Genomic DNA, 6,000 nt, shown 5'->3' with positions numbered 1-6,000 from the left:
GGTCCAGCCTTTGGAGGACAGGGCTCGGCACGCAGCCCAGCTCCAACCTCTAGGTGCGGCTGCCTGACAATGTAGCCATAGCCATCAAGACAGCCGGCAGAAAGCAAATGGTGGCTCCCGCGGAGTGGAATTTCGGCACAGAAACCGCAGCCCAGCCAACGATCCCAAATCCACAAACTCTCCCTGTATAAAAAATATTCCAAAAAAAAAAAAAAAAGGCAGGGCGCACTGAGCTTTCTTTGCCTAGGGTACTTACAATCAACTGCTGATTACACATTCACCTTTTCTGCCCGGAGCGAAGCGAAAGAGCTGTTGGGTCTTTTTTAAAATCCAATTTGCTATACTATGCTATACTATGTCCTTTGATTGGTGAGTTTAAGCCATTAACATTCAGTGTTATTATTGAGACATGGTTGGTATTCCCAGCCATAATTGTTTATTTTTGTTATTTAACTTGACTTAGTTTTCTTCTTCAATTAGTTTTTATTTTGGGGTACTATCTTCCTCTGCTGGTTTTCATTGTTGTTTTTTTGTTTACTCTTCATGAAATGTTTTTCCAAGGATGTTTTGTAGTGCCAGTTTTCTAGCTATAAATTCTTTTAACTTTTGTTTCATCGAAGGTTTTTATTTCATCTTCATATCTAAAACTTAATTTTTCTGGATACAAGATTCTTGGTTGGCACTCCTTTTCTTTCAGAGCTTGATGTATGTTGTTTCAGGGACTGTGTTGAAAAATCTGCCATTATTTTAATTGGTTTTCCCTATATGTAATCTGATTCCTTTCTCTTGTGGCTTTAAAAATTCTTTCCTTATTCTTTATGTTGGGCATGTTCATTATAATATGACTTGGTGTGGGTCTGTTGTGATTTTGTGTGTTTGGCATTATGTAGGCTTTTTGAATTTGGATTTCCAATTCATTCTTCATGTTTGGAAAGTTTTCTGATATTATTTAATTGAATAGATTGTTCATTCCTTTGATTTAGACCTCTATGCCTTCTTCTATCCCAATAACTCTTAAATTTGTATTTTTAATGCTATTCCATATTTCTTGAATATTCTGTGTGGTCTGTTCTTTTCAAGATTATATATTTTGTCTTCATTATCTGACATCCTATCTACTCTGTTTGTGATGCTTTCATTTGAGCTTTTAATTTGGTTTATTGTTTCTTTCAAGAATTTCTGTTTGTTTTTTTTAAGAACCTCTATTTCCCTGTTGAGGTGATCTTTTGCTTCCTGTATTTGTTTATGTAGCTCTTTGTCAAACTGATCTTTCACCACCTGTATTTGCTTTCTTATATCTTCCTTGAGTTCACAGAACTTTTTAACCATGTACATCCTAAACTCCTTCTCTGTCATTTCTTCTTCTGTGGCTGCCAATGATTCTAATGATGTGGTGTCTTCATTTGATTGGGGCACTTTCTTCCCTTGTCTTTTCATGTTGCTCATGTGTCTTCCTTTCCAGCTCTATAGGTCTAGATTGTTATTGTTTTTACCCTATAGGCTTGTTGTGCTCTTGTAGGGTTCCAAGACCTCTCCATTTGGGGTAAGTACAATGTTAACAAATCCCAATATCAACAATATATCACCTATAAACAATTTGTTGTTATTAAGATATTTACAGTTTAGTCTCAAAGTACAGAAGTGTTGGATTCAATTATTTTTATCTAAAATATGATCAGTAGTTTTTAAAAAGGTTTACAGTTTCTACTGTGGACAATAAACTGTAGGTGGGGCATAGGACAATATGCTGAGGAGGTACAATGTGAGGGTATAGAGTTAATATATCTTAGGTAGTGTGAAGGAGAAATCTAACAAAGAAGGTTAGTAGCAAGAGAATAGACAGGATGTAATTTATGGTAGGCAAGTACGTGGGATGTCAGTAGAGTACATAAAACAAACACATATGTATTTAGAAAAATACAGATGTTAAACAGTAAAATTTGGGGGAGGAAGATAAAGAAAGAAGAAAAAGGAAAAGAAAAAAAGGGCATATACAACACCTCTATATTATATTATTCAGATGACTCAGTCCTCAAAGTTCTATTTCATGAAAAGTTCTTGGTTTCACATATGTTGGGGATGTGCGGGATAGAGGATAGAGGGGTAGAAGAGAACAAACAAACAAACAAACAAAAACTCAAAAGAAGAAACCAGGGTTGTAGCTTGCTTTAGAGATCTGTATCTTTCCTGCTTCTCTTCTCATCCAATAGGTGGGGTCATCTGTTGTAAGGTGGTGTCTCTGCCCTCCAGATAGTGAAGGTAACCAAGGTGGGAAGACTGGTCTTTGTGCAGGACACCCGCCAGTCCCTGAAGGGAGACTGCACTTCACAGATCTCTTTTTTGGGAGAACTCATATGACTTGATCACCCGGTATTATCTCCTTCCCTTTCCTAGATATTTCCTAGTTCCTGGTCTCTCTGTTAGGCTTCAAACTTTAACCCATCGCCCTCTTCCCTAGCAGTTCTCAATTGAGGAACCTCTCACCCTGTGGCTCCCTTGGGTGGCTCCCTGGTCATATTGCATTCCTGTGTTGGGCAGCTACTGTGTTGGGTTACCACCTCTGGGGAAGGGGAAGTTGGAAACCTGGTACCTGGCTGTTGGAGATCCGACCAGGGAACTGCCCCATCTAATATGGCAAGAATGTTGAGCCAAGATGGCAGCAGTCTGCTTTCACCACCGGGGCATCTGGTGAGTTGGGGGGAGTCAGGCGATGTTATTGTGCTGTGGGTAAGTAGCAGCTGAGTGACCTCCATGGGAGTAGAGCAAAGTCCTGGCCATCTGCAGATATATTGATAGGTGATTGTGTTAAGGTGCTCACTGAGCCTTGCGTGGGCTAGAACTTCAGGCTTTGGGTCCTGCTCAAATGCAGGGTGTCCTACTTGAATGCTGAGGCCTGGAGCCCTGCACGGGGTCACAGCGTTGGTGATTTCTGTGGACAGCAGTTGTACAGAGGTCCTCTAACACTCTCAGAGATGCAGTAATCTGACTAGGTGAGATATGGATCACAGAACAACACAGAATACTGCCTCTCTCTGGCCCGCCATCTTGAGAACTCCCGCATTAATGTATTTTCTAAAGCGAACAGATGGGTGAAAATCAAGCTGGGTCTTAATGATATAGCAGTTTTAACACAATTCTGTTGCATTGTTGGTAAGAATACAAATTAATATGACCATTTTGAAAGCAGTTGGGTTATATTCTCTTTGCTTTAAGTTTTGTCTCCCTAGGTCTTAGTTGAAGCAATCCAATTTGAGTGTGTTACAGATCCATATACAATCACATACAAAATTTTATTTCTGTTGATTGTGTATCTTTGTGTCATTGCAGGAAAATGACTAGATTTTAGTATGCATTAGATCATTTTGAGAAAAATGCAGTGGACATGCACTGGAAGACACTGCCCAGCAGTAGAAGCACCTCAGTGGGTTTACTTACAACATTGAGTGCTGTTGTATGTGAGGGAAGATAGCAATAAGCATGAGATATCTTTATTACATCCTTCTCCATGTGAATTGAAATATACATATAAAGCATACTATAGTGATAAACACATATTTAAAAACACAAAGAGATCTTGCTTTTCAGACTTTAAAAGATTCTGGTGCCCACCTGAGCTGGGTTGCCCTGCACCAACCCAAACTCAATGGTCTATCCCTAGTTTAGAACCCATCTCTCTAGAAACCTTTACAGAAGAATCCTAAACACTTCTATGCCTCTCATATTCTGAAATCCTGTGGCAAAATTTGTACATTTTCCACCCAGACACTGTCATACATGACACAAGGCAAAGAAATAGTTTCAGTGGTAAACAGGCATTATTTTTAACATATTTCCTGTGTCTTTAACCAGATGTTAGTTGAGTGCCTCTCCATGCTTGTTCCCTACAGAATTCTGGGTACTTCTGCTGGTTGGTTCTTAGGAAAATACCTCATATTCAAGACATGTCACATTCAAAACTAGCCTGTTCTTGTTGGAGGACAGGCTGTCACTTCATGTTTTTTTTTTTCCATACTTTTCTTCTAAACTTTCCTCCTTTTCTTTCTCTAACTTGAGGGAACCTTGGCAGCAACATCATATTTCTAAATTCTTTTCATTCCCTTATGCTCTGATGGCTGGAAAGACTAGGATAGAGAACAGCAGACTCTCCATAGTTTTCCTACTCAACTGTTGTGGTAATCTCCCTACGTGGGTAGTTGGAAAAATCTTGTGAGTTCTTTACTTGCTCTTGAAACTATTTAAAACTTGTTTTACACCTTCCCTTAAACACTTTAGTTTCCATTAGTCATCTGGCTTATTATTATCTTGCGGCATGGATTTGAATAATCAGTAAAAATCATATAATTACAGGTACAAAGTTTCAGTCTGATTATTGGACCAGAGTAGAAAGGGCTGGTGTTGTATAGCACAGAACAGTGACTGTAGTCAATAATAATGTATATTTAAAAATGTCTATAAAAGCATATTTAATGCTTTCACCACAGGGAGATGATAAATATTTCAGATGATAGGTATGCCAATTAAGCCTGATTTAGTGATTTCACAATATATACATGTATCCAAACATCATATTACACCCTATAAATTTATACATTATGCATTAAATAAAAGTTAAATAAAGTTCTTTTTAATAAGAACAGCAAAATTAGATGGTCATGTAATTCCACAGGCCCTGCTAACTGGAAGTTAGTGAGACATTCCCTGAGATTTCTGCTTATCTTCCCATATGATATCAGAGTCCCTTAGAAATGTATACCTTAGATCTAAGACAGCTATGGTGCTTGAGGTCATAGTGTAAACTTACCTCACCTGGCCCAAATGTTCTCTCTAAATGTTCTCTCCAAACCTGGAGTCTCAGAACAGCACCCCTTGGGAGGAAGTGATACTAATGAACATGTGCACAGAGCAAGGAGGTGGGTGGCTGAGAGAGTGGTATATGCCTGGAAAGGATTCCTAAAGTGGGAAAAGCTTATTTGCTCTGTGGCATAGGGAAATCGAGTGTGGGTTATTTTCCTGCTGAGAAAGATCTTCTATGTTTCATGTTCTTCCTTCTAGTACCTTCCATTTGGTCAGTCACCTCTCACTTTAGCTCCAACTCTCTTCCTAAGCCTGGATGCCCAATATTGTGGCAATTCCTAACCCAAGATTTGGGTTTGAAGTTCATAAGTGACATGTATTCCTCAAACAATGATACAGTTACTCAGACTTTCTGTAGTGAAAAACAAGTTATTTGTTTTTTGATTTTCATACTGCAACCTAACACTGCATTTCAAAATACATGAAAAGTCTATATAAATGCCATTGATAATGTGAAATTGTTCTGCTTTCTCCTTTTCCTTGATGAGGACAAGAAATCTATGAGCTGGCCACATCTCAGGAACTTGCTATTCTTTCTCTATGAGCTCTCTTTTCCATTTGTTTCATGGGTCCCTCCTTTTCATCTTTCCTTTTCCTTTTTTTATTTTCTTTTCCCTCCCTCTTTCTATTCTTTCCTCTTTATATCTTTCTTTCTTTCTTTTTCTTTTACTGGCAATTGAATTCAGGGGAACTCTATAACTGGGCTGTATCTCCAACTTTTTTTTGTTTTTTATTTAGAGATAGGGTCTCTGTGAGTTGATGAGACTGGCTACTTGTGATCCTTCTGCCCGATCTTCTGGAGCAGCTGAGATTACAGGTGTACACCACCACAACTGACCTATCTATGAGATTTGTCCCATTTATAATGCTTCTCTCAGATGCTTCTCTAACTATTCACTTCCATTGCCACCACACAGCACTCTACCATGTTATCCTGTCATATGCTTTATTTTCTCATATTGTTTTAATACAGTTTTTGCAATTATTCTATAACAATTATCATAGTATTATTTTATATCTTGTTGTTTTATTTTTATCTTTTACCTTTAAAAGAAATATAAAGTTTTTTATGGCTGATATTTCAAATGACTTCTTGACCACTGTAGGCTAAAAGCTAGAATGGTATCTGGCACCTGATAGGGACTC

Source organism: Marmota marmota, unplaced genomic scaffold (genome assembly GCF_001458135.2).
Source record: "Marmota marmota marmota unplaced genomic scaffold, marMar, whole genome shotgun sequence".
Lineage (NCBI taxonomy): Eukaryota > Metazoa > Chordata > Mammalia > Rodentia > Sciuridae > Marmota > Marmota marmota.
The sequence above is the reverse complement of the archived record's forward strand: the minus strand, read 5'-3'. Positions refer to the sequence as shown.